The following is a 12,177-nucleotide window of genomic DNA, read 5'->3' on the forward strand; positions in this document are numbered from 1 at the left end:
TCAGAAGAGCAGTTAGCATTAAAATAGCGGTAGAAAACACCAAGAGATGCAACATTTAGGCGATGAGAAAGAGGCTGAAGACAGTCAGCTAGAGGAGAGGAGTTGATGAGACGAAAAGCTTTTGATTCCACCCTGTCTAAAAGAGCGGAATGAGTGGAACCCCCCCAGACATATGAAGCATACTCTATACATGGAGGATAAGGCCCTTGTACAGAGTTAGCAGATGGGGAAATGAAAAAAAAAAAAAAAACTAGCGGAGACGTTTCAGAACTTTATAGAAGCTGTCTTAGGTAGAGGTGAAATGTGAAATTTCCAGTTTAGATTATAAGGAAAGGACAGACCCCAGATGTTCAGTGTAGAAGAGGGGGACAGTTGAATGTCAGTGAGGAAGAGGGGATAGTTGTCTGGAAAGTTGTGTCGAGTTGACAGATGGAGGAATTGAGTTTTTTAGGCATTGAACAATACTAAGTTTGCTCTGCCCGAATCAGAAGTTTAGAGAGATCAGAAGTCAGGCGTTCTCTGGCTTTCCTGCGTGAACTGTTTACTTCCAGAAGGGTTGGACGTCTGTGAAAAGACGTGGAAAAGTGCAAGGAGGTATCATCAGTGGATAGGGCAAGAAGTTTGGTTTAAAAGATCATTGATGAATAATAGGAAGAGAGTGGGTGACAGGACTGAACCTTGAGGAACACCACTGTTAATAGATTTAGGAGAACAGTGACCGTCTACCACACGAAAGGAAACTTGAAATGAAGTTACAGAGAGAAGGACAGAAGCCATAGGAGGGTAGCTTGGAAATCAAAGCTTTATGCCAGACTCTATCAAAAGCTTCTGATGTGTCTAAGGCAACAGAAAAAGTTTCACTAAAAATCTTTAAAAGAGAATGACCGAGACTCAGTAAGGAGAGCCAGAAGATCACCAGTAGAGCGGCCTTGACGGAACCCATACTGGCGATCAGATAGAAGGTTGTGAAGTGATAGATGTTTAAGAATCTTCCTGTTGAGGATGGATTAAAAAACTTTAGATAGGCAGGAAATTAAAGCAATAGGACGGTAGTATGAGGGATTAGAACGGTCACCCTTTTTAGGAACAGGCTGAATGTTGGCAAACTTCCAGCAAAAAAGGAAAGGTAGATGTTGACAGACAAAGTTGAAAGAGTTTGACTAGGCAAGGTGCAAGCGCGGAGGCGCAATTTCGGAGATCAATAGGAGGGACCCCATCAGGCTCATAAACCTTCCGAGATTTTATGTCAGCAACGGCATGGAAAACATCATTACGAAGAATTTTAACAGGTAGCATGAAGGAGTCAATGGGTGGAGGAGAGGGAGGAACAAGCCCTGAATCGTTCAAGGTAGAGTTTTTTTTTAGCAAAGGTCTGAGCGAAGATTTCAGCTTTAGAGATAGATGTGATAGCAGTAATGCCATCTGGTTAAACTAAAGGACGGAAAGAAGCAGAAACTAAATTATTAGAGATGTTTTTGGCTAGATACCAGAAGTCAGGAGAGTCGCCAGATCTTGAAAGATTTTGATACTTTCTATTAATGAAGGAGTTTTTGGCTAGTTGGAGAACATAATTGGCATGGTTCTGGGCAGAAATAGAAAGTGCATGAGATTCTGGTGATGGAAGGCTCAAGTACTTTTTGTGGGTCACCTCTTTATCATGTATAGCACGACAATAGGCTGTGTTAAACCAAGGTTTGGAAGGTTTATGTCGAGAAAAAGAGTGAGGGATGTACGCCTCCATGCCAGACACTATCACTTGTGTTATGTGTTCGGCACACTTAGACGGGTTACTGTCACAGAAGCAGCAGTCATTCCAAGGAAAATCAGCAAAATACCTACTCAGGTCCCCCCAACTAGTAGAGGCAAAACGCCAGAGGCATCTTCGCTTAGGGGATCCTGAGAATGGATTGGAGTGATGGGACAAGATACAGGTATGAGATTGTGGTCGGAGGAGCCCAACGGAGAAGAGAGAATAGCATAAGCAGAGGGACTAGAGGTTTGGAAAATGTCAAGAATGTTGGGCGTATCTCCAAGACGGTCAGGAATATGAGAAGGGCGTTGCACCAATTGCTCTAGAAGGATTAGAGGTTAGGATGTTGGGCGGATCTCTAAGGCGGTCAGGAATAGGAGTAGGGCGTTGTTCTAGGTCATGAAGGGTAGCAAAGTTGAAGGCTAGAGCACCGGGATGGTCAGTGAAGGAAGAGGAAAACCAAAGCTGTTGGTGAACATTGAAGTCTTCAAGAATGGAGATCTCCGCAAAAGGGAAGAGTGTCAGAATGTGTTCTACTTTGGAAGTTAAGTAGTCCAGAAGAAAGAATAATAAAAGAAATTATCTACAGAAACGTCAAACCTGTAGATCCAGAAAAAAAAAAAAACACTCCTGCTCACTATCTACTACAAAAGCATGAAAAACGTGTAATCTACTAATCAGGAATCGACTCGCATAGACTCTGACACCTTTGCAGCAAGACCACGTGAGCACACCTGCACTTTTGAGGGTTGCGGACCTCAATCTTACATTGGGATAACGCTGACTACTATGTCGAGGCACCTTACTTGTCATGTACAAGATGGAACAATAAAAAATCACTACATAACCGAGCACAGGCCAAATATAACATAAAAGAAACTGGAAGAATGAACAAAAATTTTAAACAAGTTCAGAAACGTCCATCAACACACAAGCACAAAATGTCCAAGTCCTTCCCATCCTGAAACGCAAAACACGGAAAATCCCCGCGCCGCCGATCAGCCAATGAGAAACCACGCCTTCCCGCTCACGACAAGCCGCCTCTCTACCAATTAAAAGCCACGCTAGTCTTTACCCACACTGGATATAAGGAGGTCTACATACTACCTTGCCTCACTGTAGATGACCTTATCTATGAATGGAGACCTGTGGAAACTGGGGAGGAATTTACTTATAAAAACTTATGGATAGGTGAAGAAGGACTGGAAAGAGTATATAAGTTCCCAGACTCCCCCACATCAAACTGACATTTACTCATACACAACTGGCTAAAAGATGTACAGAGACAGGACTTAAGGCCTTCAGCATCAGCATTCCCCCACTTGAAACTGAGCTAGAAACTTACATACTAATAAAGTGCTGCATGAGGTGCTATGCCCTCGAGGAACATTTTACAAATGAGTGCCCAAGGAGTAGAGAATTTTAAATATGCTCTGAGGGCCACGTATGGCACCAATGCAAGGAGGCTTATAAAAAAAAAAAAATACCTGAATTGTGGAGACAATCATAGCACACTTGCTATGAAATGTATTAAAAAGAAAAGAGATTCTTAAAGAAACATGAGCCCAAGAACAAGAGACAAAAAAAAAAAAAAAAATAAAAAATAAATAAATAAATAAAATAAAATGACATACTCTAACATTACACAAGATAATTTAACACCCAAAATGCTCACCTATAAATTCCCTGAAATAACTAAGAAATACTTAAAATAAAATCAGGAAAAACAAGGAACTTACGCTAATGAATTAAATAAAAGTCTAAAACCAAACAACTTGCCAAACATAATAATTCCTGAAGAGACTGATCTAAATTTGCCCGAACAACAGGATGTTGTTGCAACTAGTCTAGAGCCACCAGCAAGAACAACAAAAACATATGTAAGTAGACAGAGCAGTTATAATGATCTAAATGAAAGTCATGACTTTTTACAATGAAAGACTCTTGAGGCCAGCGAGCTTGGACTAAAGTTTTTTACGTCAAAAAATAATGGCTGGCGAAAGAACTTCACAACTGAAGATCTCGCCAAACTCATAAGAAACAATAAAGCTAAATGGCAATATACAAATAAAAAAAAATACACAGAAGAACTAACACTAAAGAAAACATAAAAAGGGGGAATAAATTTATCTAAATGTTGCCATGCAGTAGAACCTGACGAGTACAGAAAAATATATGTGGACATGATCAGGAACGTTCCGCACTGGAGCATAGAGACCACACCAGAGAAAACTTTCCACCAATTAATTACAACCTAAAGATTATCCAACATAACATGCTGAACTGGAGAGCAAATAAACAGACATTAATACTGAATTATATTGCTAATGATTCTGAAATTATTGTATTAAATAGTCATGGACTAAAGTCTAGCGAAAAACTAAAAATTCCAGGTTACATAGTTTATAAAATTAATTATAGCGAAAGTTTATCAGATGGCTCTGTTGTTGCAATGAAATATAACATCAAACATAAACTTTACGATGACTTTGACACGGATATCCTTGCCGTAGAGTTTGATACAAGTCTTGGAGCTATAATAAATGTCACCACGTATTTGCCTCCTAGACGTACTTTTCTACCTTATGCTGATGTGCACTGGTTACTTAGTAATAATATCCCAGCCTACATCCTGGGCGATTTTAATGCCAGACACACAGTCTTCGGAAACAGAGATAACAATACAGTGGGTAAAAGTTTAATAAACCTTATTGATCAAGGAAAAATTATACATCTCGGTCCACATTTTGCTGCTTTTTTTTCAGCCATAATTCTAAAACAAAAGGTAAGTGATCGGAGATTGTTAATTCCCCCGACGTTTATTTGAAAAAAAAAAACATATATATATATATATATATATATATATATATATATATATATATATATATATATATATATATATATATATATATATATATTTATATATATATATATATATATATATATATATATATATATATATATATATATATATACATATATATATATATATATACATACATATATATATATATATATATATATATATATATATATATATATATATATATATATATATATATATATATATATATATATATATATATATATATATATATATATATATATATATATATATATATATATATATATACGAGTATATATATATATATAGATATATATATATATATATATATATATATATATATATATATATATATATATATATATATATATATATATATATATATATATATATATATATATATATATATATATATATATATATATATATATATATATATATATATACGATATATATATATATATATATATATATGTATATATATATATATATATATATATATATATATATATATATATATATATATATATATATATATATATATATATATATATATATATATATATATATATATATATATATATATATATATATATATATATATATATATATATATATATATATATATATATATATATATATATATATATATATATATATATATATATATATATATATATATATATATATATATATATATATATATATATATATATATATATATATATATATATATATATATATATATATATATATATATATATATATATATGTTTTTTTTTTTCAAATAAACGTCGGGGGAATTAACAATCTCCGATCACTTACCTTTTGTTTTTATACCCTCAACAACGCAAGTTATCAATGAGAAAGGAAAAATAAATCAAATACAAAAATACATAACACTGACTTGGATTTATTCCAACATAAACTTGACTCGCAAATCAGTGTGACAAATCTTGATGGCAATAGTGTTGAACAATTAGAAAATGCAACCATGAACTGGATCAAAGTTGTCAAAAGTGCTATGGATACAGCTATAACTAAATCAACCCACAAATTTATATGTTAACTAAAAACTACACCTGAAATAAGGAATTTAGAGTCTCAGTTTAAAAACTTAAAAGAGTTTGCAGTTTCTTCCGGCTAGACTCTGCATTAAAATACTTAAGAGTAAAAACTGAATTACGTGAAGTATGTAAAAAAGCTTATCGTAAAAATTGGGAGGATAAAATCAACTACATATTCGAGAACAGTAAAAACAGCAAGCAATTTTGGAACAAAATTAAACTACTAAAAGGTAAGAAAAACACTTACATAAACTATATGAAAGATACTGAGGAAAACAAATATTTCTCAGATAAGGAAAAATGTGACCTGATGGAGAAATACGTGGAAGGACGTATTTAAAATCACTGATGAGGAAGAAAATAATTTCGATAAGCAACATTCTGAACATATTGACCGTTATATTAATGAAAATATAAACTGAGTAAAGTAATTTCCTACTGCCTACACGAACATATTGAATAATGAATGCTACCATGTCAGAGAAATTACACTTGAGAAAATAAAAGCTTATATTAGGAAATAAAAAAAGAAAGTTCCGGGCTCTACGAAAGTAAATAAACAGATATTAGAAAATGCACAGATAAAACACAAGAACAACTAAAAAACATATTTAACGCATGTTTGGCTGGTGGATACTTTCCAAGTGTATTCAAAGAGGCAATGATTAAATTTATACATAAAAGAAGATAAAACCTTTACAAACCCTATGAACTATCACCCGGTTTCTGTATTAAAGGTACCGGACAAGATCTTTGAAAGAATTATTCAAGCTAAATTAAACATATTTTTATCTGAAAACAATATAGGTATTAAAAGAGCGACAACATGGCTTCAAGCCTTATAAGGGAACATCTATTGCTATAACAATAACTTATAAGACTATCGCCAATGCCTTAGCAGATAAAAAAAAAAAAAATATATATATATATATATATATATATATATATATATATATATATATATATATATATATATATATATATATATATATATATATATATATATATATATATATATATATATATGTGCTCCTAAGAGACGTTGCTAAAGCGTTTGACAAGGTCTGACATCATGGGCTGAAATATAAATTAATAAGATTAGGACTTCCTGACATCTTGGAAAAATAAAATTGTGTAATTTCTGGATTAGAAAATGGCAAAAATTTATTTAGGCAACAAGTACAGTAATTACATAAGATTATTAAGTGATGCTCCACAATGAAGTGTGTTATCGCCAACATTATACACACTCTATACTAATGACCTTCCTCCACCCAAATTTGGCTGTTTAGTTACAATGTACGCGGATGATATCACGCAAATAATAACATCTAGTAAATCGAAATTAATGATGAAAGTTAAAACAGAAAGAGAGATTGAAAGAATAGATAAATTTGAAGGAAAATGGAAGATAAAAACTGGTGAAGAAAATTTCAAAATGATACCAATTCCACAATATAAAACACGAAAAGTTAATGTTATTAGGAAAGAAATGGAAACAAGTACTGCTTGGGCTAAATATCTCCACTACAGGCTTCTTTGGCTATACTGTTAGAATAGTAAACAAAGAGAATGCAATTCTATCACAATTAAGAAGATACAGCAAACTAACTCCATAACTGGTATTAATAGTGTTTTTACTAGTATTGTTTTCAAACAATACTAGTAAAAACACTATTAATACCAGTTATGGAGTATTCTTCAATGCCAATTTGTATGTATAGTCTTAACAACGCAAAAAAGGAAAATGCAATCCCTCCTAAATAAAGCCCTAAGATTCATATATTGTAATAAACAAGATCAATTAAATTCTGAGGAACTACATATCAAATTTAACATTGTTCCTATGGATATACAAAATTATCATAAAGCGCAAAAAAAAAAAAAAAGGAAACCATAAGAATAACAGAAAACGAACAATATGACAAGCTGGTGATACCACAAAATAAAACACACACGTGGTTCCCAAAAAGCAGCAACATAATTAGAATGGAGCAGCCGCAGACAATTATTACCAGACAAATTTAATCTCTTTAAGACTCCACAGTGTATTACAGGCCCAATGAAGAATCCAACACGGACGCACGAGAGTGATGACGGATGACGAGGAGAACACTACGTCCAACCTTGTCATTATATCCTTATTCTATCTCCTTTGCTATATTGCCTATATTCTATACCGAATTTACCTCAACTTACCTTACAACATATAAGTACCTAGACATAATGTACCAACTTGATCTTACCAGAACTGTTACCCATCCTGTCCTATCCTACCTATCCTACATATCCTATATTATGTCTACAACCTCGCTTACTACTTACTTGCTCATTACAATACAAATATATCCAACTCACAAATTAGTCATCCTATTCATTCTGTCAACATTACACTTAACCACATATTGCACTTCATACAATGCAATTTCGGGTGAGGCTGTCTCATCTCAATAAAACACAGGGAAAAACAATTTCTCTCTCTCTTTATATAAACATATAAATAGATAATAATACTAACGACAATAATAATAATAACGATAATTGTAATAATAATAATAATAATAATAATAATAATAATAATAATAATAATAATAATAATAATAATAATAATAATAACAAAAATAGTAATAATAATAATAATAATAATAATAATAATAATAATAATAATAATAATAATAATAATAATGATAATATTAATAGTAATAATGATAATAATAATAATAATAATAATAATAATAATAATAATAATAATAATAGTAATAATAATAATAATAATAATAATAATAAGTACAAAAATAAATAAAAAATAAATAAAATGTTTTTTTTTGGTGGATGGAAGGAAAGTAAAGTAAAGTAAATTGTCTTGTTTCCTAAAGATATTTCGTCCAAAGAAAGGCACAAACTAACACAACTCTACCCGAACAAGAAAAATATTACGAAAAAAAAAAAAAAAAAAAAAAAAAATATATATATATATATATATATATATATATATATATATATATATATATATATATATATATATATATATATATATATATATATATATATATATATATATATATATATGTCGGGAGTAACTATGACTCCTGGAGGTCCCGGGATGGTGTCATGCCGTGACTCCCCGGGTGACGTGAAAAACCTCCTTGAGACTTAATTACTGGGGTAGCCTGCCTCCTAGTGGCGCCCGCTGGAAACGTAGGCACAAGCCTGCCGAGGCAGGATTGGGCCTACGGCTAAAGTGCTTCCCCGCGAGATGAATGTGAGGCGGCGAATTGGACAAATATTCCATCCTTTCTTCTCATAAACGTTCATAGAGTAATGGGGTTCTGCCAGGCTTCGGAGCCCAGAACAGCTTCACTGGTCCGGAGTCCTTCTGCTCTTTCGAGTTCTCTACCTCGTTGGGGTGGTGGGCCGTCAGGGTGATTTGCGAGTCGGTGGGTCAAACCCACTTACCCTCGACAGCGGTAGTCACTCTGGTGGGGGGGTAGCGCTCTTCCTGCCCTCAAATACCAACGGGTTCATGGCTTTGATAATGGGGTACACGGGGTGGATGCGGTCCCAGTCCCTCTCGGGTCCGAGGGGCGTGCATTAGAGCCTCTGTGCACGTCTTTAGGACCCAGAGCGTCCTAGCAGAGTTCGAAGTCTGCGAACTGGTGTTTCGTGCTGCGGCGGGCCTAGTAGCTCAGGTAGCCAACCGCCTGGCTGAGGGTGGCGTCCTCAGAACCAGAATCCTGTCGGGGGCGACCTCGGCAGGTAGGTTTCGCATCACCTGTGCCGTTGAAGACGGTAGGTGTGAGTAGTGCTGGCTCTGCCCACTACCCTGTCGTCCCCTCCAAAGGGGTTGTCCTGGCCGCCGGTATCGGCTCCTTGGTCACCAAGCGCCGGTAAACGGCGGTCGGACAAAGCATGACTCGATCAAGGTAGCCGAAACGATAATTACTCCCAGTGAGGTCTAAGCCACTGTTCAGGGGGTGCTGTGAACTTATCATTAAACCCAGCTGTGACCTCACTGAACGTTTCCCTTTGTGTCTCACAACACAAGGGGGCAGTCACAGCCTGCCCTCTAAAGACAACTCTCTTCCTCCTCACAAAACTACAAGCACCTAATAACACACACACCCTTCACTCAAAAATTTTAAAATCATCATGGCGACTCCTACACCAGTCTCGGAGTCCCCATCTGGGGAGGGGACCATAAATGTCCCCAGTTCGGACTGCCTTTCTGTTGACGACCCTAAGTGTCTTGACACCCCCCTCAACTTTTTCTTCATTAACTTCTGCAACATTCGCGGTCTAAGATCTAATTTTCAGTCTGTAGAACACCACCTCTCCTCTTCTAAACTTCATCTTCTTTTCCTCACTGAAACTCAGGTGTCTGAGGCAACTGACAGTAGCCCCTTTTCTGTTCCCTTCTACTTTCTCTATCCTCATTTTCGATCTAAAGCTGGATGCTGCATTTATGTGCGCAATGACTTAACCTGCTCTCGTGCCCACGCTCTTGAATCATCCGAGTTTTCCACCATCTGGCTAGGACTACAGAGTCACTCTCATACTAAATTTATCTGTGCTGTATACCTCTCTCCTAACTCCTCTGACTATAAGAAATTATTTGACTACTTAACTTCCAAAGTGGAGCACATTCTGACCCTCTTCCCTTTTGCAGAGATCTCCATTCTTGGAGACTTCAATGTTCACCACCAGCTTTGGCTTTCCTCTCCCTTCACTGACCATCCTGGTGAACTAGCCTACAACTTTGCTATCCTCCATGACCTAGAGCAATTGGTGCAACACCCTACTCGTATTCCTGACCGTCTTGGAGATACGCCCAACATTCTTGACCTTTTCCTGACCTCTAATCCTTCTGCTTATGCTGTCACCCTTTCTTCTCCGTTGGGCTCCTCCGATCACAATCTCATATCTTTATCTTGTTCTATCACTCCAATCCCTCCTCAGGATCCCCCTAAGCGAAGGTGCCTCTGGCATTTTGCCTCTGCTAGTTGGTGGGACCTGAGGAGGTATTTTGCTGATTTTCCTTGGAATGACTACTGCTTCCGTGTCAGAGACCCGACTTTGTGTGCTGAGCGCATAACAGAGGTGATAGTGTCTGGCATGGAGGCGTACATTCCTCACTCTTTTTCTCGTCCTAAACCTTCTAAACCTTGGTTTCGCACAGCTTGTTCACGCGCTATACATGATAGAGAGGTGGCCCACAAAAGGTACTTAAGCCTTCCATCACCAGAATCTCATGCATTTTATATTTCTGCCCGGAACCATGCCAAGTCTGTTTTCCAACTAGCCAAAAACTCCTTCATTAACAGAAAATGTCAAAACCTTTCAAGATCTAACTCCCCTCATGATTTCTGGCATCTAGCCAAAAATATCTCCAATAACTTTGCTTCTTCTTCTTTCCCTCCTCTACTTCAACCAGATGGCACCACTGCTATCACATCTATTTCTAAAGCTGAACTGTTTGCTCAAACCTTTGCTAAAAACCCTACCTTGGACGATTCTGGGCTTGTTCCTCCCTCTCCTCCACCCTCTGACTACTTCATGCCACCTATTAAAATTCTTCGCAATGATGTTTTCCATGCCCTCGCTGGCCTAAACCCTCGGAAGGCTTATGGACCTGATGGAGTCCCTTCCTATTGTTCTCCGAAACTGTGCCTCCGTGCTTGCATCTTGCCTAGTCAAACTCTTTCAGCTCTGTCTGTCAACATCTACCTTTCCTTCTTGCTGGAAGCTTGCCTACATTCAACCTGTTCCTAAAAAGGGTGACCGCTCTAATCTAATCCCTCAAACTACCGTCCTATTGCTTTAATTTCCTGCGTATCTATTTTGAATCTATCCTCAACAGGAAGATTCTTAAACATCTATCACTTCACAACCTTCTATCTGATCGCCAGTATGGGTTCCGTCAAGGCCGCTCTACTGGTGATCTTCTGGCTTTCCTTACTGAGTCTTGGTCATCCTCTTTTAGAGATTTTGGTGAAACTTTTGCTGTTGCCTTGGACATATCAAAAGCTTTTGATAGTCTGGCACAAAGCTTTGATTTCCAAACTACCCTCCTACGGTTTCTATCCTTCTCTCTGTAACTTCATCTCAAGTTTCCTTTCTGACCGTTCTATTGCTGCTGTGGTAGACGGTCACTGTTCTTCTCCTAAATCTATTAACAGTGGTGTTCCTCAGGGTTCTGTCCTGTCACCCACTCTCTTCTTATTATTCATTAATGATCTTCGAAACCAAACTTCTTGTCCTATCCACTCCTACGCTGATGATACCACCCTGCACTTTTCCACGTCTTTTCATAGACGTCCAACCCTTCAGGAGGTAAACATATCACGCAGGGAAGCCAGAGAACGCCTGACTTCTGATCTTTCTAAAATTTCTGATTGGGGCAGAGCAAACTTGGTATTGTTCAATGCCTCAAAAACTCAATTCCTCCATCTATCAACTCGACACAACCTTCCAGACAACTATCCCCTCTTACTCAATGACACTCAACTGTCCCCCTC

The 12,177-nt window shown here is 36.3% G+C and overlaps 1 protein-coding gene across 1 annotated transcript in view; it reads right to left on the reverse strand.

The window, feature by feature from the left end:
• The window catches only part of LOC135113913 (probable glutamate receptor), a 212,704-nt gene that overhangs the window by 111,568 nt on the left and 88,959 nt on the right, over positions 1-12,177 (reverse strand). The gene's annotated exons all lie outside the window — the stretch shown is intronic.

The sequence above is a fragment of the Scylla paramamosain genome, chromosome 26, assembly GCF_035594125.1.
Source record: "Scylla paramamosain isolate STU-SP2022 chromosome 26, ASM3559412v1, whole genome shotgun sequence".
Taxonomy (NCBI): Eukaryota; Metazoa; Arthropoda; class Malacostraca; order Decapoda; family Portunidae; genus Scylla; species Scylla paramamosain.